Genomic DNA, 22,961 nt, shown 5'->3' on the forward strand with positions numbered 1-22,961 from the left:
CGCAATGTCCCTGTAAATAGTGCCACAGTGCCCACTGTAGATAATGCCTACATTGGGCCAGTGCCCACATAGTACCACAATGCCCACTATAGATCGTGCTACAGTACACACCTAGCACCACAATGCCCACACATGCCAGTGCCCACATAGTGAAACCGTGGCTATTGTAGATAGTGCCAGTGTCCCCTGTAGATAGTGCCACGCCTCCCATATAGTGCCATAGTGCCCATGTAGATAGCGCCACCCCCTGTAGATAGCACCCCCCCTGTAGCTATCAACCCCCTGTAGATAGCATTCCCCCTTGTATATAGCAGCCCCCTGTAACTCCCTGTAGGCGCGCAATCTCTGGCCGCGGATTCCGCTCATAGGCAGAGCGGCGGACGTCTCTGTCCATATATTAAGAGAGAGACGTGGGCAGCACAGTAGAACTAAAACCTCCAGGGTATCCAGGTGCAGGCCTCCAGGGATACGACTTGTAAACCCCCAATGGTATACAAATATAGAGAAAGAGGCAGCACTCCACAGGTCAAAAAATAGAATACGTTTATTCACCCATCAGTGAAAAGATACAATGTTTCAGCTGCTCAATGCATTGAGCAGCTGAAACGTATCTTTTCACTGATGGGTGAATTAAACTATTCTATTTTTTGACCTGTGGAGTGCGGCCTCTTTCTCTATATTCTGTCCATATATTGACAGTGATTTCAGGGGCTTCCTCTAAGAGCGGAATCCCCTGCCAGAACTTCAGCAGCAGCCCCTGATGTCACTGTCCATATATGGATGGTGATGCCAGGGGCTTATCTAATAGGGGAATCCCCGGCTAGAGCATCGGCAAACCTTTGGCCGGGGATTCCGCTCCAGGAGTAATCCCTTGACGTCACTGTCCATATATGGATAGTGATGCCGGGAGCTTCTCCAGGACCAGAATCCCAGGCCAGAGCGGAGTCTGGCCTCTGGGGATTCCCCTCCTACAGGGAGCTTCAGTGGCGCTATCTATGGGGGGTTTGCTATCTACAGGCAGGGGGTGCTATCTACATGGGGGGGGGTCAGAGTGAGCCCCTGACGCCACTGTCCATGTATGCACAGTGACGTCAAGGCCTTTCCCAAGACAGGAGTCACCGGCCAGGGATCTTGCGATGCTCTGGCCAGGGGCTCCATAGTTGAAAGCCCTGACTTCGCTGTCCATACATGGACAGTGCTGCCAGGGGCTTCCCGGGCTCAGCACTCAAAGTAGCGCTGTGTGCGGCAAGTCCTTGGCCAGGATCAGTTATTACTGGCCATTACAGGGATTGATTCCTGAAAAACGGCCGGTAAAAACTGATCCATTGACTACTATGGGAGCAGTCTGATCATGAAAACGGCCAAAAATAGGACATCTATTTTTGACGACTGGTATTCACGGGCCGTTAAAAAAACAACTGTGTGAATACACACATAGAAGAACCTCACAGTTCTGAAAATAGCCATGTGACGGCCGTTCAAAAATTGTCCGTCACACGACAGTTGGTCATTGTCGTGTGAATAAGGGTATGTTCAGGCGTATTTTGGTGCACTTCGAAATACACCTGGAGAAACACTAGGTAAACGCCCACAAACATCGGCTCATTTAATTCAATAGGAGAAAAATTTGAAAAAGGCTGGATTCACACAAGCGTGGCGTTTTAGCGCACGCAAAAACGTGGCGTTTTGCCTGCGCAAAAGGTACTTAACAGATCCGTGTGGCCTCAGCATATGATGCGCGGATGCGTGCTTTTCGCGCAGCCGCCATTATGACACTCCGTTTGGATGTTTGTAAACAGAAAAGCATGTGGTGCATTTGTTTTCATTCATCCTTTTGACAGCTGTTGCGCGAATCACGCTGTTCACACGGAAGTGCTTCCGTGTGACATGTGTGTTTTCACGCACCCTTTGACTTCAATGGGTGCATGATGCGCGAAAAACGCCCAAAGAACGAACATGTCGTGACTTTTTTTCGGCGGACTCACGCTGAGTAAAAATCACGCACATGTCTGCACGGCCCCATAGACTAATATAGGTCCGTGCGACGCGCGTGAAAATCACGCGCGTTGCACGGACGTATTTCCCATTCGTCTGCATAAGGCAAAAATAGCATTTTTCTGAATTTAAATGCATTTGCTTGAAAAAAAGACGGTTATACCACCCAAAATAGTTACTAGTTCACATTTCCATATGTCTACTTTAGATTGGCATCGTTTTTTGAACATTTTATTTTTCTTGGATGTTACAAGGCTTAGAACATAAACAGCAATTTCTCATATTAAGAAAATTTCAAAAGCCTTTTTTTTAAGGTACCTGTTCAGTTCTGAAGTGGCTTTGAGGAGCCTATTTATTAAAAAACATTTTAAAAACCAGACCCCTCAAAGTATTCAAAACAGCATTTACAAAGTTTATTTAACCCTTTAGGCATTTCACAGGAATTAAAGCAAAGTGGAGGTGAAATTTGCAAATTTTCTTTTTCTTGCTGAATTTCAATTTTATTCCATTTTTTTCTTTAACACAGAAGGTTTTACCAGAGAAACACTACTAAATATGTATTGTCCAGATTCTGCAGTTTTTATAAATGTCCCACATGTGGCTCTAGTGTGTTTGTGGACTAAAACATAAGCCCAAGAATCAAAAGTAGTGCATTTTAGGGCCTCTTTTTTTATTAGAATATATTTTAGGCAGCATGCCAGGTTTGAAGAGGTGTTGAGGTGCCAAAACAGTAGGAATCCCCCAAAAGTTTCCCCATTTTGGAAACTAGACCCTCTCAAGGAATTCATTTATGGTTACCATTTTGACCCCACAGTTTTTACACAGCATGTATTTGAATTGGGCTGTGAAATTAAAAAAATATATATTTTTTCCAATAAGATGTAATTTTTCATCAAATTTCTTATTTTTCACAGGGAACAAAATGCCCCATTTTATTGCCCAATTTCTCCTGAGTGCAGCAATACCCTATTTGTGGCAATAAACTGCTGTTTGGGCACATGGGAGGCCTCAGAAGGGAAGGAGCGCTGTGTGTTCTTTGGAGTGCAGATTTTGCTGGATTGGTTTTCGGGTGCGATGTCGCATTTGCAGAAGTGACCCCATTTTGGAAACTACACTCCAAGGAATTAATTTATGGGTGTTGTGACAATTTAGACCCCACAGTTTTTTCATACATTTTTTTTAAAATTCACAGCCCAATTCAACGAAATTCGATTTTTTTCCAATAAGATGTTTTGGCTCAAAATTTCTTATTTTCACAAGGAATAAAAATACCACATTTTGTTGCTCAAGTTCCCATTTGTGGCGATAAACTGCCGTTTCGGCCCATAGGAGGGCTCAGAAGGAAATGAGCGCTGTGTGTTTATTGGAGTGCAGATTTTGCTGGATTGGTTTTCAGGTGCTACGTCGCATTTGCAGAGCCCCAGAGGTATCAAAGCAATGGAAACCCACCAGAAGTGACCCCATTTTGGAAACTACGCCCCTCAAGGAATTCATTTTTTGGTTACCATTTTGACCCCACAGTTTTTACACAGCACGTATTTGAATTGGGGCTGTGAAATTAAAAAAATATATATTTTTTTCCAATAAGATGTTGTTTTGGCTCAAAATTTATTATCTCAAGAAATAAAATACCCCATTTTGTTGACCAAATTTGTCCTGAGTATGGCAATACCCTATTTGTGGTGATAAACTGGGAGGGCTCAGAAGGAAAGGACCACCATTTGGCCTACTGGGGATTTTCTGGTGCAAAAAGTCATGTATACAGAAGCCCCTGAGGTACTAGTACAGTTGAAACCCCTGAGAAGTTACCCCGCATTCATCTAGGAGGTGTAGTGAGCATTTTGACCGGAGACATACACCCCATAAACTGTAATGTGGGTTCTCCCAGGTTTGGCAATACCCTCAATGTGGCTGTTAAATATAATGCTGATATATTGTGTCCTTCCTTATCCACCTCTTAGAGCAGACTTTGCACTTCTCCTGGAAAGTGTTGCCCTGGTACGATGCGTGTGGCCTCGCTTCCAGAAGAACTGGGTGCCCCCTTCTTCCCTTACGATTAGGTTCTTGATAACCACCTCTTGAAATTCCAGGAAAGTTCCCATCTGGCCTGCACATCGACGTAGCACGTACGCATTGTACATGTTTATAATGTGCACGGCCAGCTTATTATACCACACCTCATAGCGCTGTAGGGCTTCAGGACTTGATCTGACAAGTCCACTCCTCCCATGTACCTATTGTAGTCCTGGTTTGGGGGTCTCTGTACTGGTACAGGTACATGGGTACTGGTGTGGCCATGTATTATTCAATACAAGGACATCTCTCTGGTCCTTGAGACACAATATGTTGCTGCTAGAATGTGCCCTGCTCTCACCCCTTCTGAGTGTTTGCCCAAGCAGTGTCTTAGGGAGGCCTCTCAGATTTCTTCTAGCACTGCCGCTTGCCGCAGTACTTCTGGAAGCGAGGCAGTTGAAGAGTGGGACGCTGGTATAAAAATTATCCAGGTAGAGGTGGTAACCCTGGTCCAGCAGTGGGTGCACCAAATGCCACACAATTTTTGCATTAACTCCCAGTAAGGGGGGGCATTCTGGGGGCTGAATACTGGTGTCCTTTCCTTCATATATCCTAAATTTGTAGGTATACCCTGATGCATTCTCGCACAGCTTATACATATTCATGCCATACCTTGCCCTTTTACTCGGCAGGTACTGGCAAAATTGAAGCCTCCCTTTAAAATGTAGCATGTATTCATCAATAGAAATACAATTCTCGGGGGTGCATGCTTGGGAAAACCAGGCAATGAAATGGTCTAATAGGGGTCTCAGTTTATACAAACAGTCAAAACTGGGGTCAACTCGGAGTGGACACTGCTCATTATCAGTATAATGTAAGAAGCGAAGTATTGCCTCATTTTTTATTTTTTTTAGGTTCCAGTTCAGTTTTGAAGTTGCTTTGAAGAGCCTATATATTAGAAACCCCTATCAAACACCCCATTTTAGAAATTAGACCCCTCGAAGTATTCACAACAGCATATAGAAATTATTATCCCTTTAGGTGTTCAACAGGAATTTAGAGCAAAGTAGAGGTGAAAATTACATATTTTTTTTGTCAGAAAATTCTTTTTATTAAATTTTTTTCTGTAAAACAGAAGGTTTTACTAGAGAAAAACGCAACTCAATACTTATTGCCCGGATTCTTCCGTTTTTAGAAATATCACACATGTGGCTCTAATGCACTAATGGACTGAAGCACCGGCCTCCGAAGCAAAGAAGCACATAGTGGATTTTGAGGCCTCCTGTAAATTAGGCACCATGTCCGGTTTGAAGAGGTCTTGTGGTGCCAAAACAGTGGAAACCCCCCAAAATTGAAACTAAACCCCTTGAGAAATTCATTGTAGTTTTCATGGGGTGCATGCGACTTTTTGATCAGTTTTTATTCTATTTTTAAGAGGCGTGGTGACTAAAAAACAGCAATTCTACTATTGTTTTTTATTCAATTTTTTTACAGCGTTCACCGTGCACTATGACATATTCACTTTATTCTGCGATACGATTACGGCGATACCTTATATTTTTTTTTATGTTTTATGGAATTTGCACAATTAAATACAGTTTGTAAGAAATAATTTACTTTTTGTTACCTTATTCTAAGAGCCATAACTTTTTTCTTTAAGAAAGCTGTGTAAGGACTTGTTTTTTGCATAACGAACTGCAGTTTCGATCATTACCATTTTTAGATACATGGGACTTTTTGATCTCTTTTTATAAAATTTTGGAGAGCTGAAGTGACCAAACAATTGTGATTCTGGTATGGTTTATTTTTTTTTGCTTTTATGGCGTTCATCACGCAGGATAAACAACAAAATAATTTTGTAGTTCAGGCTGTTACTGATGCGGCGATACCAATTATGTATAGCTTATTATTAATAAAACTAAATAAAGAAATAAAGGACTGATAAGGGAAAAAGGGGGATTTAAACTTTTAAAACTTTTATTTTCTTATGTTTACACAACTTTTTTTTTTACTTTAATACTTTGTCCCACTAGGGGACTTGAGGGCAGGAGGCCCTGTTTGCACTACGCATGTAGTGCAGCGTATTTGCTTGCTGTCAGTGAGTAGCTGACAGATCTGAGTGGGTCCTGACTTTGTAAGGACCCACTAAGCTTCCATAGATGGCATAGCCGGACGCCATTGTTAGGCATCCGGTTGCCATAGCCACCATCGCTGCCCGCTATCATGTAGCAGGCAGTCGAAACTAAGGAAGGCACAATACGTACTAAAGTACATCGTAAGGAAACAGCGACCAACTGCCTCCTTCAATGGAATAGCTGCCACCCTTATCCCCTCAAAAGAGGGATCCCTAGAGGCCAGTTTATGAGAGTACGCCGGAACTGTAGCTCGATGGATGATTTTGAGATACAGGCGCAGGACCTCACAAATAGATTGAAGGATAGAGGCTTCCCTAAGGGGGTAATCAGAAAGGCCTATGAGGGAGCGAGGGATGCAGATAGGCAGAGTCTTTTTGTCCCTAGACAACAAAAAGAGGAAAGAGTCATGAGACTCATAGGTACTTATGACTCCAAACAATCTGAAATCATGCAAACTTTAAAAAGGTACTGGCGTATCCTAAGTGCTGATGTGGACTTGGCGGATCAGATCACACAATGGCCCTCAGTAACGTTCCGTAGAGGTAAAAACATTAGGGACAGGGTGATGCAGAGTTGCTTTGACCCCATTACACAAAAAGGAACTTGGCTGGACAGGCAGGTACCGGGCACACATAGATGTGGCAGTTGCAAAGCTTGTGATTTTATCCAGAGTGGGAAAAAATTCATAAGTGTTACTACAAAGGTGGAGTATGATATTCGAGACTTCGTGAATTGTAAGACAGCAGGAGTGGTCTACTTAATTACATGTCCATGCCCCCTGAATTATGTGAGTAAACCGGTGCGGCAGTTTCGGCGCCAGATTAGAGAACATGTTGGTGATGTGTTGAACTCGAGAAGAGCAGAGTGTTTAAAATTTCAGGCAATTGAACTAATACGTCCGCCTAAGCGGGGAGGGGATTGGGACAACCTTATTCTGCGTAAAGAAGCCCAATGGATTTATAGATTGGAATGTGTACAGCCTGAAGGGTTAAACGAGCAGACAAATTATGCCTGTTTTATCTAAATATGCATCCTTATCGTTTGTATATCATGAGGGTTTTCTAGGCAGATTTATGGCCGTTGTGCCAAGTCCTTGTACAGCAGCTTGCATTATGCCATTTAATGGTAAGAGGCATGGTTCTTCGTTTCAGTAAGTGATTCAAAATTCCAAAGCGTGGTAGACATTGTATCGCTCAATCATTCATACAATATGTATCTACAGGGATGGTGCTTTATCGATGGTAGTCCAGTTGCGGTTTTGAGCTGATCCGCAATATTTATCCAAACTTATTATTATTGTTATACTCCATCCTCGATTACAATGAGCTTCTGTGCGGCAATGAGGTGTTCCTACAGCCTCCACTGCGCCTGCGCGTTCGTTCTGATGATTGTCTATGTTGCTTCCGGGTATGTCAGATGACAGCCGGGAGTCACGTGGTCAGGCGTCACGAATCTGGTGGGTGAGTGTGATTGGCTGGTTCGGAGTGCGCCGCCGAGGCCTGGGGGAGGAGTTATGTGTTATAGTAACTCAGAGTCCCGTAGTGAAGCATGCCGCTGATATCTATGCGAGCATGCATCCGTGGTGTACAGCAGAATATCTGCTGTTGAAGTAATATCGCTGGCATCCTGGCCAGAGTGACCAAGCTACAGACCCCTGATGGTAAGTATAGAAACGCGTAGGGTTGGTTTCAAGTGAGGAATTTTAGCGTTGGGGACAGTGGCATTGTTGTGTACCTGAGCATTAGGAGTTTTTGGTGCGGTTATCGCGGGCTCCGGTGTGTTCGAGGGTCTAAACCACTGTTACACCAAATGTTTAAACGCTGATTCCAGATTGGTATCTTTGTAGTACACCCAGTCATAGAGGGTTCACAACTGAATCAGGACTTGGGAGTAATTGTTTAATACGTTTTTAATACACACGGTGGGGCTTTTCACAGTGGTGATTTTACCCCTGTTTTTAGAGAGTTATAAAATAAAGTTATATATTTTACTCATATATCACTTCAGTGAATTTATGGTTTGACCCCTAAAAATCTGCGATCGCTATTGAACGCGGCTTTTAAGGGGTAATCAGCGGGGAAACAGCAATCTGTCCCCGCTATAGGAGATGCGGCAACTGCTGTACGAGACAGCAGCTGTCACAGCTCCTATATCAGTCGAGAGGACGGCCGAAATGGCCGTTCCTCCCATGACATACTATTCCGTCATGGAGCGCAAACGCTATGGTTACCATGACTGAATAGTATGTCACTGAGCGCGAAGGGGTTAATAAATAAAATCGGCTGAAAATACGGAGCTGTCTATTGAGTCAATGAAAAACGGCTCCAAAAACGGCTCAAGAAGTGACATGCACTTGTTTTTACAAGGCGATTTTTTAAGCGTCCGTTTTTAAAAATTGCCGTGTAAAAAAATGCCCTGTGGGAACGGAACGCCGTTTTTCCCATTGAAATCAATGGTCAGATGTTTGGAGGTGTTCAGCCCCCGCATTTTTAGGGACGTTTACGGCCCTAAAAACATCTGAAAACAGGTAGTGTGAACATACCCTAATGGTATGTTCATACTGCTTATTTTCGTCCGTTTTTCGGGCCTTAAACAGCCGAAAAATCAGAGAGCAGAACGCCTCCAAATATCTGCCCATCGATTTCAATCTGAAAACGGCATTCTGTTCCGATGGGGCATTTTTTTACGTGGCCGCTTTGAAAGTGGCCGCGGCCGAATAATGCCGCAAGAAACTCCGCAAAGAAAGTGCAGGCAGGTCAACGTCTACCTCAAAATTTCTGAAGGAATTTTGAGGCTAATTTTTTTGCCTGCAAAATTCATGGCCTAATTGTTTTTAAGTGGAAGTACCCTTTAAGGCTGGGTTCACATGACCATGTTACGTCCATAATGGACGGAACGTATTTCAGCCGCAAGTCCCGGACCAAAACAGTGCAGGGAGTCAGGCTCCGAGCATCATAGCTATGTACGATACTAGGAGTCCCTGCCTCGCTGCAGGACAACTGTCCCGTACTGTAATCATGTTTTCAGTACGGGACAGTAGTTCCACGGAGTGGCAGGGACTCCTAGCATCGTACATAACTATGATGCTAGGAGCCCTGCTCCCTGCACTGTGTTCGGTCCGGGACTTGCGGCCGAAATACGTTCCGTCCATTACGGACGTAACATGGTCGTGTGAACCCAGCCTAAGGGGTCCGGGGTCCGAATTTCTTTGTGTTGCGTTAGAGGCGGTCAATGCCTGCAGTAGCGAGGAGCCAAAGATGTCTCTGCAGAAAACTCTGCAGCCAACAGCAGAAGTAGTTATGGCCAGTGGTATAACTATAGGGGTCGCGGCCGGTCCCCGAAGCCACGGGCCCCCGTTACTATAGTAAGCATAACCTCACAACCCTATGCTCTGCGCACAACATCTCGACCCTGTATGGAGTCAGGACCTCCGCTGCTGCCGAAGAGGAGGGTAAGTTTAATACCACTGTGTGCTGGAGCTGATGGGTCGGGGTCCGACTCCCGGGAACCCCGCCAATCAGCTGTTTTGAAGTGGGTGCAGCGCTCTTACGAGCGCTGCTTCCCCTTCATTCCAGTCACTTTCTCACACTGAATCACCGATACGGACGTGTCAGCGATTCACAGTATGAGCAAGTAAGGGAAATGAAGGGGAAGCAGCTCTCGTACGAACGGCTGCACCCCCTTCAAAACAGCTGATTGGCGGGGGTCCCGGGAGTTGGACCCCGACCCATCAGCTATTGATGGCCTATCCTGTTTAGAGACTGGGCAACCCCTTTTTATGCCTACCATGTTTTAGGCCAGGGGCGTAGCTAGGGGGGGCAGGCGGGGCATGTGCCCCGGGCGCAGCTTAGAGGGGGGCGCCGGCGCCACCTCCTCCTGCACTATAATTGTACCTGTGTCGCAAGGACACAGGTATACTTAGAAGCAATGAATGACCGGGCACGTTTCGTGCCCGGCCATTCAGCACCTTTCCACGAATGAAGCGACTGGTACCTTTTGTACCAGTGAAGCTTCCGTCGATGAAAGGCGCTGACTGACTGACAGGGAAAGTCATCCTGCCCAGCCAATCAGCGCCTTTCATAGACGCTGCGTTCAAACCCCAGGAGACCTGCTCAGAAGAGAGCAGGTTTCCAAGGCTGCCGGCCGGCGTGGGAGCGGGAATAAGGTGAGTTTGAATTGTTTTGTTTTTTTGTTTTTTTTAAATTGTAATAAAAGTGTGCGGCTGTATCTACAGGGGACGACGACTTTTTCTTCACGGGGGGGCCTTCATCTACGAGGGGGGGCTTTATCTACGGGGGGGGGTGTCGTCTATCTACAGGGGGGGCTATATACTGGGGTGGGCTATCTATGGAGCACCATATACAGAGGTGGGCTATAGCTACAGGGGGGGCTATTTAGTATATAGCCCCCCCTGTAACTATAGCCCACCCCTGTAGATATAGCCCACCCCTGTAGATATAGTCCCCCAGTCGATATAGTCCCCCAGTCGATATAGCCCACCCCTGTATATAGTATCCCACAAATCTCCCCTATAGTGCTCCACAGAAAGCCCACCCCTGTATATAGCCCCCTTGTACATATAGTCAACCCCTGTATATAGTGCTCTACAGATAGCCCATCCCTGTATATAGCCCCCCTGTAGATATAGCCCACCCCTGTATATAGTGCTCCACATAGTCCACCCCTGTATATAGTGCTCCACTAGATAGCCCACCCCTGTATATAGTTGGCTATCTAGTGGAGCACTATATACAGGGGTGGGCTATCTGAAACACTATACAGGGTTGGACTATATGTGGAGCACTATATACAGGGGTGGACTATATGTGGAGCACTATATACAGGGGTGGGCTATATCTACAGGGGGGCTATATACAGGGGTGGGCTATCTGTAGAGCACTATATACAGGGGTGGGATATATCTACAGGGGGCTATATACAGGGTTGGGCTATACGTGGAGCACTATATACAGGGCTGGGCTATATCTACAGGGGGCTATATACAGGGGTGGGCTATCTGTAGAGCACTATAAGGGGAGTTATTTGTGGGACACTATATACAGGGGTGGGCTATATGTGGGCACTATCTACAGGGGGCTCTATGGCAGGCACTATCTACAGGGGGCACAGTGTGTGTGTGTGTGTGTGTGTGTGTGTGTGTGTGTGTGTGTGTGTGTGTGACAGGGTGTATGGTGCTATTATAATTAGAGGTGCAGTGTATGGCGCTATTATATTTAGGGGCGTAGTGTGTGGTATAATGATAACTTTATATTTATTTATAGGTGCAGAAATGTTGGTAAAGTGAGAAGCTGAAGACATCTGAGCGGCAAACTGCAGAAATGGGCTGTGACCGGGAGAAGTCATCATAGAGGTCTGGATCGGATGGAGAAAAAGAACTAGAATCTGAGACGTGACACCGGTGAGTCACTTAATGTAAATGTTTATTGTGCCTCTAATCAGTAATGTAGTCACTGTATGATCTGCAGTGAGATGATTATGATAGGATTTTTGTGAAACAGCAACTCCCAGCATATCCTTACCATTGTTCGGGCCATGCTGGGAGCTGTAGTTTTACGCCGTACAAACCTGTACAGCAGGGGTTGCACTAAATTGAGCTGTATTTGTGCTGGTGTTGTATTTATGTACTGAGCTTGGTTCTGGTGTTGTGTATAGAACCATATTGCTTGTAAGATGTACAAATGTGTTACATAAAAAGCAATGACACGTCGATTGGTAGAGAAAACAAACACGGCGAGGGGGAAGGAGATGTCGGGAAAGAGGTTGGGGGGGGGGGCGCCAAACTGAATCTTTGCCCCGGGTGCTGGAGAACCTAGCTACGCTTCTGTTTAGGCTTAGATTCAGGGCACCAGCAGACAGTAATTTTATACTATATATGATTACTGTCTGCTGGACCCTGTATCTAAGCCTACCATTTGTGTTAGGCTGTGTTCACATCAGCGTTGCCCTTCGGTTGAGGGGTTCCGTCTGAGGTTTCTTTCGGGTAACCCCTCAACGGAACGGCAAACTGAAACCTCCATGGTGACGGAAACATTGCTAAAGGTTTCCGTTTGTCACCGTAGTAACAGGGTTCCGTTGTTCGATACAACCAATAGCGCAGTCGACTGCGCTATTGGTTCCGTCAAAACAACGGAAGCCTGACGGAAACCTCAGACGGAAGGGCAGCGGTGATGTGAACAGGCCCTTACTAATGTTTTTTCTTGTGTTTGTTTTTAAAGGTTCGGTCATTGGACTACTTTGGATTCGAGGACTACTTCGTTGACAGCTTTTTTTTTTTTGTTTTTATCATCAATAAAATGGTTAATGAGGGGTGTGTGTGGGGGGGGGTTTATTTCAATAAACCTCTATTTTCTATGTCTTTGTATGTTTTTTTTAAACTTTATTACTACTACTTAATAATAGCTGCTGGCTGATTGACAGTGTCCATTACTAATGCGGGGCTTAGTGTTGGCCAATGCAGAGGCTAACACTAACCCCCATTATTACCCCGCTACTCACCGCCACCAGGGGTATCGGGAAGAGCCGGGTGCGAACCAGTACCTGATCATATGTAGTGATGGCCGGGTACTGGGATGGCCGCAGGCTGGTATTATTAGGATGGGAAAGGCCAAACACAGTGGCCCTTCCCACCCTGGTAATGCTAGGCTGCTGTTGCTATGTTGTATCTGGCTGGTTATGAAAAATGTAAATAAGGAAATAAGGCAACAATTCTGAAGCATCTACTCTGTGTTCTGGCGTTCCTCTGTTATTCCTCCTGGAAATGTATGAATAAGGACTGGTCTACACTCAGACGTTTTGTGATTCAACTAACTGATTTTAACTATAGAGCTACACTCAATAGTTAGAATAAGCTCCTCTTATGAATTTTGTGTAGCCCAGGCCTAATTGACAACTTGGTGTTATTATTCCCCTTTCAATAGCGGGTGTCCCTACACAGTCTGATGCTGTCAGCAATGAATGGACACTGTCAGAGGGTAGGGACACAGCCCTTTGACAAAGGTATGAAGGAACAGTTAATTCATACATTTCAAGGAGGGGTAACAGAGGAACAGCTCAATGCAGTGTTTTAAGAAAAAAATGCTCCAGAATTGTTATTTCATGGAGAATACAATTATTTGCTAATACACACGTCAGGAGAGGTGACAGGTCCTCTTTAATTGTTATATAATTTGCCTGTGACTGCGTCTGGTCAGTGCTGTATTCTCTTAAATTGCTATGTGATAATGCTCTGCAGAGCGCTGTGTAGAACTGTTATCTGACCACAATATGGTTACGGTTTTATTGGGTACATTGGTGCTTGTATATTGGTATTGTCAGAGGTTGCAATGCTGCCTGTACAGGCAATTTCATGCTTTAACCCTTTAATGATGCAGCCTAGTTTGGGCCTTAAAGCTCAGAGCCCATTTTTCAAATCTGACTTGTTTCACTTTATGTGGTAAGAACTTTAGAATGCCTTTATTAATCCAAGCGATTCTAAGATTGTTTTCTCGTGACACATTAGACTTTATGTTGGTGGTAAAATTTGGTCGATACACTCGGTTCTGTTTGTGCATCAGGAGCGTTCTGTTCCAGTTTAGGAGTTAGGGACTCGCAAGTCTGGGGATCCTTGTCGTGGATTGCGAGCTTGCGTCCTTTTGGCCAAAATGATTACCAATACCCCAGGTATTTTTCATTATTATGTATATTCGCTTCTCTTGGACACAGCCGGGTCTTTGATGCTGGGAGAGCATGGTGTGTTGTTGTTTGGCATAGCAAGCAGGGTAGCCCGCTCTATGAATTATCAAGGCGTCACAAATAGGCTTCTACCTGGCTATACACGTTGTGCCTCATGACGTACACACTATCCCTCCATGTTTCACTCACTTGCACTCCATTATCCATTTATTTCTATTGAGGCACTTTACTCATTACTGCCCCCTATATTTCACTTATAGTATTACACTTGCACACACACCATTTATTATTTCTTACTACACATCCCATGCACCACACCACACACCACTCCCCTCAAGACTAGTGGGAGTGGCTATTATTATTTAAAGCACCTGCTCGCCCTTTCATCAGCATTTCTGACCTGGCTGTGTCCATTTGTAAGTATGGCCTTTTTCGGTGTTTTTGTATATGTCCCTGTGTTTTTATCGGTTCTGTTTGTGCATCAGGAGCGTTCTGTTCCAGTTTAGGAGTTAGGGACTCGCAAGTCTGGGGATCCTTGTCGTGGATTGCGAGCTTGCGTCCTTTTGGCCAAAATGATTACCAATACCCCAGGTATTTTTCATTATTATGTATATTCGCTTCTCTTGGACACAGCCGGGTCTTTGATGCTGGGAGAGCATGGTGTGTTGTTGTTTGGCATAGCAAGCAGGGTAGCCCGCTCTATGAATTATCAAGGGGTCACAAATAGGCTTCTACCTGGCTATACACGTTGTGCCTCATGACGTACACACTATCCCTCCATGTTTCACTCACTTGCACTCCATTATCCATTTATTTCTATTGAGGCACTTTACTCATTACTGCCCCCTATATTTCACTTATAGTATTACACTTGCGCACACACACTATTCATTTATTATTTCTTACTACACATCCCATGCACCACACCACACTCCCCTCAAGACTAGTGGGAGTGGCTATTATTATTTAAAGCACCTGCTTGCCCTTTCATCAGCATTTCTGACCTGGCTGTGTCCATTTGTAAGTATGGCCTTTTTCGGTGTTTCAGTGTGTATTTGTGAAAAACACCAAAATTTAGAAACAATTGCAAATTTTTGCGTTTTAGCATTCAAATTTGGAATAAAAATGCCGTGTTCTGAATTTAAATGTATCTGCTTGTAAGGCAGATGGTTATACCACACAAAATAGTTACTATTTAACATTTCCCATATATCTACTTTATGTTGGCATCGTTTTTTTGAACATTTTTATTTTTCTAGGATGTTACAAGGCTAGAACATAAGCAGGAACTTCTCATATTTTCAAGAAAATGTCAAAAGCCGTTTTTTTTTATGTACCAGTTCAGATCTGAAGTGGCTTTAAGGGGTCTATATATAAGAAACCTGCATAACATACCCCATTTTAAAAACTGGACGCCTCAAAGTATTCAAAACAGCATTTAGAAAGTTTCTTAACCCTTTAGGCGTTTTACAGGGATTAAAGCAATGATCAATTTTGATCCATTTTTTTCTGTACCACAGAAGGTTTTACCAGAGAAACACCACTGAATATTTATTGCCCAGATTCTGCAGTTTTTAGAAATGACCCACATGTGGCCCTTGTGTGCTACTGGATTGAAACACAGGCCTCAGACGCAAAGGAGCACCTAGTGGATCTTGGGGCCTCTTTTTTTAATTAGAATATATTTTAAGCACCATGCAAGATTTAAAGAGGTCTCGTGGTGCCAAAACAGAAAAAAAAAAGAACCCATTTTGGAACTCATTTACAGGTTGTGACCATTTTGACCCCACATTTTCACAGAACGTATTTGAATTGGGCTGTGAAATAAAATAATTAATTTTTTACAATAATATGTAATATTTGCACAAAATTTATTATTATCTGAAGGAATAAAATAACCCATTTTGTTGTGCAATTTCTCCTGAGTGCACAATACCCCATTTGTGGGGACAAACTGCCGTTTGGGCCCATGTGTTCTTTGGGGGTCTAAATTCTACAATTGTTTTTTACAGCATTTACCGTGCGCTATAAATTAACTCCTTAATGCCCTGTGACATAACATTACGTCACGGGCGGTGGACTGTTAACGCGAACTGACGTACTATTACTTAATCGCGTTAACAGGGGACTGTCGGCAGACACGTCTGCAGACACAGTTTTAAAGCAGTGATAGCTTAACGCTATCACTGATTCAAGGCCAGGACTGGAGCTAGCCTACAATCTAGCCGATTAACCCCTTAGATGCAGCCCTCAAAACCGAGCGCTGCATCTATGGTGTTTACAAGAAGATCGGAACTCTGCAATTGCGGGGTTGCGATGACTTCTCTGGCAGACACGAAGCCTAACAATGGCCTCCTGTCTGGCTAGAACGGATGCCTGCTAGGTCCCACCCAGAGGCGGGTCCTAAAAGGCACCCAGCCGCAGTAACAACATGGCGCTAGCTCAGAAGCGGAGCTTGCGACATCAGCCGCTGGTGTCAGCTGTATCTTACAGCTGACACCATGTTGTAACGGCAGGGAACAGAGTGAGCTCCTATCCCTGCCATTAACCATGTATATGCCGCGATCGCGGCATCTTAGTAGTTTGTCGAGATTGGCATCGACACGTCGTGATCGTGACGATACCGATCCATGCTATAGCAACCGGAGGCCTAAAAATGGCATCCTGGTCTGTCACGTACAATAGCTATTAGGCCCCGCCCACAGACGGGACCTAATAGGCTTGCTGTCAGTGAATGACTGACAGCTGTAATGCATTGCACTACGTGGGTAGTGCAATGCATTAGAGTAAAGATCAGAGGTGCAGGACCTAAAGTCCCATAGTGGAACAAAAAAAAAAGTTGAATAAAAGTGTAAAAACAAAAAGTTTCAAGTTAATAAAAACTGTGGGATCAAAATGCTCACTAAACCCCTTGATAAATTCCTTGAGGGGTGTAGCTTGCCAAATGGTGTCTCTTTGGAGGTGTTTCCACTGTTTTGGCATCACAAGTCCTCTTCAAACCGGACATGGTGAATAAAATATATTTGAATAAAAAAAGAAGGCCCCAAAATCCTCTAGGTGCTCCTTTGCTTCGGAGGTCTGTGTTTCAGCGAATTAGCACACTAGGGCCACATATGGGATATTTATAAAAACTGCAGAATCTGGGCAATAAATATTGTGTTACGTTTCTCTGGTAAAACCTTCTGTTTTACAGAAGATAAAAGGATTATAATGAATTTCTGCAAAAAAATAAACGTAAATTTCATCCCTACTTTGCTGTAATTCTTGTGAAACACCTAAAGGGTTAATAAACTTTCTTAATGCTGTTTTGAATACTTTGAGGGGTGCAGTTTTAAAAACGGGGTTATTTATGGGGGTTTGCCGCTAATCCCGGACCGAACACACTGCAGGGAGCCGGGTTCCTAGCATCATACTTATGTACGATGCTAGGAGTCCCTGCCTCTCCGTGGACCTACCGTCCCGCACTGAAAATATGATTACAGTATGGGACAGTTGTCCGGCAGCGTAATGTGCTCGTGTGAATCCAGCCATATTGTGTTGACTTGGTCTGTTCGCATGGTCTGCTGCCCCGTTTCCTGAGTGACAGGACTTGTGCTGTAAAGAGGATATGTCACTAGTTTAGTAATGCCCAATCTCCTAGCTAATCTTATAGGCGCTGTCACACTGATAATGCTAGTGAAAATTGTGTCCCAAAAGTTAATTATTTTAAAGTTATGAGGTTGTTCTAAATATGCAAACGAGGCTGTACTAGACAAGTGGGTGTCAACATTAGTGATTCTCCACAGGTAGAGCTACCTTAAAGCCTCTGACGCTGTCCTATCAGCATGAAGCTGCTTCACACACAGCGTGAGAGACCGAGGGGGAAGGGCGATCACTTCAAATAGCCATACCTCCGGCTGTGGACCACCTAGATCAGTGGTTCTGGTGGCATATGAAAGATGAGATAATCTGTCATATGGCACCAGAATTGCAGTTCTAGGTGTGAAACAACCGGAGATATCACTGTCAGGGATCATTACCATGTATATTGTTTGCAAAAACATTATTACTTTATATAAACTAAAAATCAGTATAGTACACAAAGATTTGTAAATGAAACAAGATGGAGTCTGTATGAGAAACACGCCTATGGAAGACACCGCCCCTGGAATGCAAGAGGAGTGTACAGAAGAACTTGCAGCTGAGGAGCGAATGGGGCTTAAGCACGTCCCACCTTCCTACAGAGAAGATTTCTTTGTGTTCTATGTTCAATAAAAAAGTTCAGTTCACTTCCTACTTGACTGAGGGAAAGAGGTCTACCAACATTTGTCTGTCTGGTGTAATTTTTTCCATGCATGCTTTCAGTTTTCAATTTACAGAGGTGGTTATCCGGTGTGAGATAACAGGGGAAAAGGAAGTTTACCCTGACATCACCAGATGAAAAAATGCAGTCGGCAATGGAAGCTGTATACTATATGCAGGGGCGTAACTAGGAAATACTGCCCCTCGTAGACGGTGCTATACAGCCACCAACTCCCCCACCCGTACACAGTGCTATACAGCCACCAACCCCCCCCCCCATAGACAGCACTATACAGCCGCCACCACCCCACCCCATAGACAGAGCTGCACAGCCACCACCCCACACCCCCCCCATAGACAGAGCTGTACAGCCACCACCCCACCCCCCATAGACAGAGCTATACAGCCACCATCCCACCCCCCATATACAATGCTATGCAGCCACCATCCCACCCCCCATATACAATGCTATGCAGCCACCATCCCACCCCCCATATACAATGCTATACAGCCACCACCCCACCCCATAGACAGTGCTATACAGCCCCCCCCCCCCCCCGTGGACAGTGCTATACAGCCGCCACCACCCCCCCGTAGAGTGTTCTACAGCCCCCCCTGTAGAAAGTGCTATACAGCCCCCCTATACGGTGCTGTACAGCCCTCCTTGTAGAAAGTGCTATACTTTCAAGTATCACAAAGGGGGACAACCGATGCAGCACGCAGCGAGACACAGCAGTTTTTTTTCTTTTAAGCCACACCTCTAACCCCACCCATACACACCCGGTTCAGCCCACACAGTATCATGCTCCCATAGTGCCTCCCACACAGTATAATACCAAATAGCTGCCCCCATACAGTATAATGCTTCTAGCTGTCACCATACAGTATAATGCCCCCATAGCTGCCACTATACAGTATACTGACCCATAGGGGCACGCAAACAGTATAATGCCTACAGATGTCCCCATACAGTATAATGCCCACACAGATGCCCCCATGCACTATAATGCCCCCATAGATGCCCCATACAGTATAATGCCCCAATGATGCCCCATATGGTATAATGCCCCATAGCTGCCCCATCCAGCTTAAAGCCCCCAAAGCTGCCCCCATAAAGCATAATGCCCCCAAAGCTGCCTCCATAGGGTATAATGCCACCTTAGCTGCCCCTAGTGCCAGTGCCCTTGTAGATAGTGAAGTGCCCACGTAGATAGTGACCCTATATAGTGCCACAGTGTCTATGTAGATAGCGCCATTGGGACTCCCTCCCCTCTAGGAGCAGAATCGCCAGCCAGAGCATTGACAGGGGATTTTGCTCCTAGAGGGAAGCCCTGATGTCACTGTCCATATATGAACAGGGATGCCAGTGGCTACTCCTTGAGCGGAATCCCCGTTGCGGACTCTGGCCAGGGATTTCGATCCAGGAGGAGCCCCTGACGTCAATGACGATATATGGACAGTGACCACAGGAGTTCACTCTAGCAGCGAAATCCCGGACAATATATGGATAGTGACATCAGGGCTTCCCCGAGCACAGTGCTTAATGTAGCGCTGTGCCCAGGGAGTCCTCGGCAAGCGGAGGAGCTACCTCAGCTCCCCCGCTCTGAACTAATTCTGAAGCAGGGAGCCGATGGGTCCCTGCTTCAGAATTGAGTTCAACTGTATCTGCGTCCTGAGGACGCAGATACAGTTGACAGCGGGACATACCTCCGACCGCCCGGGACAGCAGCTACACCGCTCGGACGGTTGGGAGGTATGTGTAGCCCTGCTCTGTTATATCATTCAATAGTGTCTGCGTCCGAAGAACGCAGATACTAATGGATGTGGCGTTGCTACCGCCGTAGCAGCCATAGCGTCTGCTAGCGCAGCCTCCAAGCACGGAGAGAGCCCCTGCCAGCAGGCGGCACAGGCCCCCTCATGCCGCGGGCCCCGTAGCAGCCACTGTGGCTGCTACAGCGATAATTAGGACACGGACTATATGATCATGCTGTGATGCTGGGCTGGGAAGAGGAGAACTGTATGAGCGGATTAGATAGAATCATACAGAAAACATTACACCGCCCAGAGTGAAAAGAAAGCTTAACCTCCTATTTGCCAAGTATAGCCAAATTAGCATATTTAAAATAATGCACATAATTTTGCAAATAAACGTTTAACTTAGTTATCAGCATCATAGCGCCTATTAGATTAGTTAGGAAATAGGGCATTAAAAAAACTAGTGACAGATACTCTAAGAAAAGTAGGGTTTCACACTGAAGTTAATTATAAACCTATTTTATATTATACACTAAACATAACACTATTTATGAATGAAAGTATTGGTATAAGTTAGTAATGTTTCTCTGCATAAATAGCGAGTTTTTTTCACCACGTATCTCTACATATTATCTATTTGAATTGCCACAAATTACTTACTCCTCTTTGGCTAAAAATACTCCTTAAGGGTGGGTTCACACAGAGTTTTCTTGACAAGTTTTTTGGCTCGGAAACAGCTCCGCAAAACTCGCCAAAAAACGGCTGAAAATGCCTCCCATTGATTTCAATGGGAGGCGGGGGCGGTTTTCTCACGCTAGTGGTAATACTGGCTCGCGGGTGTTAAAGGGGGTGGGGTAACAGCGGGATTCACTGGTTAGTGACACCCACTATTACTACCGCCTTTATAATCAGGGTCACTAGGGTTATGCCTGGTTCCCATACCTTTTCCATATACTAACATCAATCTAATTGCTTTAGCGGCTACTCAAGGGAATAAGACCGTATAGTAAATAAAGGTAATATTTATTAACATACAGTAATCACTCATCTATAAAATACAGTAACTAATCACAGTAAAGTATAAACACGGTATCACAATCCTAATTATACCGCCACCCACTTACCTAAACATACATAAGAATACAGTTACGTTACAACACAATACACATAAGTTACTTGTAATTCTCACACGCTCACTATCTCTGTCCCACTCCCTCCTTATATAACTTTCCCTATACACTAAGGGTTAATATGGGATAAGTTGAACAAGGGGAATGGGTCGACTCAGGGACAGCAAGGGTCGACTCAGGGACAGCAAGGGTCGACTCAGGGACAGCAAGGGTCGACTCAGGGACAGCAAGGGTCGACTCAGGGACAGCAAGGGTCGACTCAGGGACAGCAAGGGTTACAGCAGGAGGAGACCGGGAGAGACAGGGTTAAGTGTAGCTATTGCTACACTTGATACTTAGCGTGACTCGGTGACAGGAGCCATAGCAGGAGACAGCAGCAGGTCGTTGAAGGAGAGAGACAGGACAGGACAGGTGAGCCGGTTCATGGTGGTGTGGCAGGCAGGCAGGTCCCAGCTGGTGGTGAGGTCATCTTCAGCTAGCTCCAGCTTCTGAACGTACCAACGCAGGGCTATTTAACCCTACCGGTACGCTCGCAGCGGGGGATGTGTGGCACTCGCCCCCGGCTAGCATAGGTCGGCTTGGTGATAATCACCAGCCGACTTATGAGCGCCCGCACGAGACCGTCCGTGCGCGCGGGAGACAGGGGATAACTATCCCCTGTCTCCATGGTTTCCAAACAAAGCAGGGCAATGCGAATTGTCCTGCTTTGTTTACAACCGTATTCATGACCAGGGCTGTGTTGCTACAGCCCTGGCTCATGATACATTATATGTATTATACACACACATATATATATACACATACACACACACATACACACAGTGAAGGAAATAAAGTATTTGATCCCTTGCTGATTTTGTAAGCTTGCCCACTGTCAAAGACATGAACAGTCTAGAATGTTTAGGCTAGGTTAATTTTACCAGTGAGAGATAGATTATATCTAGATAAAAAAAAAAACAAAACTGAAAATCACATAGTCAAAATTATATATATTTATTTGCATTGTGCACAGAGAAATAAGTATTTGATCCCTTTGGCAAGCAAGACTTAATACTTGGTGGCAAACCCCTTGTTGGCAAGCACAGCAGTCAGACGTTTTTTGTAGTTGATGATGAGGTTTGCACACATGTTAGATGGAATTTTGGCCCACTCCTCTTTGCAGATCATCTGTAAATCATTAAGACTTCGAGGCTGTCGCTTGGGAACTCGGATCTTCAGCTCCCTCCATAAGTTTTCGATGGGATTAAGGTCTGGAGACTGGCAAGGCCACTCCATGACCTTAATGTGCTTCTTTTTGAGCCACTCCTTTGTTGCCTTGGCTGTATGTTTCGGGTCATTGTCGTGCTGGAAGACCCAGCCACGAGCCATTTTTAATGTCCTGGTGGAGGGAAAGAGGTTGTCACTCAGGATTTGACGGTACATGGGTCCATCCATTCTCCCATTGATGCGGTGAAGTAGTCCTGTGCCCTTAGCAGAGAAACACCCCAAAACATAATATTTCCACCTCCATGCTTGACAGTGGGGACGGTGTTCTTTGGGTCATAGGCAGCATTTCTCTTCCTCCAAACACGGCGAGTTGAGTTAATGCCAAAGAGCTCAATTTTAGTCTCATCTGACCACAGCACCTTCTCCCAATCACTCTCAGAATCATCCAGATGTTCATTGCAAACTTCAGACGGGCCTGTACATGTGCCTTCTTGAGCAGGGGGACCTTGCGGGCACTGCAGGATTTTAATCCATTACGACGTAATGTGTTACCAATGGTTTTCTTGGTGACTGTGGTCCCAGCTGCCTCGAGATCATTAACAAGTTCCCCCCGTGTAGTTTTCGACTGAGCTCTCACCTTCCTCAGGATCAAGGATACCCCACGAGGTGAGATTTTGCATGGAGCCCCAGATCAATGTCGATTGACAGTCATTTTGTATGTCTTCCATTTTCTTACTATTGCACCAACAGTTGT

General features: G+C 45.1%; 1 protein-coding gene across 4 annotated transcripts in view; it reads right to left on the minus strand.

Annotated features, from left to right (window-relative positions):
* Nucleotides 1-22,961, minus strand: part of KMO (kynurenine 3-monooxygenase) — a 339,922-nt gene that overhangs the window by 229,936 nt on the left and 87,025 nt on the right. The window lies entirely within an intron of this gene.

Source organism: Rhinoderma darwinii, chromosome 4 (genome assembly GCF_050947455.1).
Source record: "Rhinoderma darwinii isolate aRhiDar2 chromosome 4, aRhiDar2.hap1, whole genome shotgun sequence".
Taxonomy (NCBI): Eukaryota; Metazoa; Chordata; class Amphibia; order Anura; family Rhinodermatidae; genus Rhinoderma; species Rhinoderma darwinii.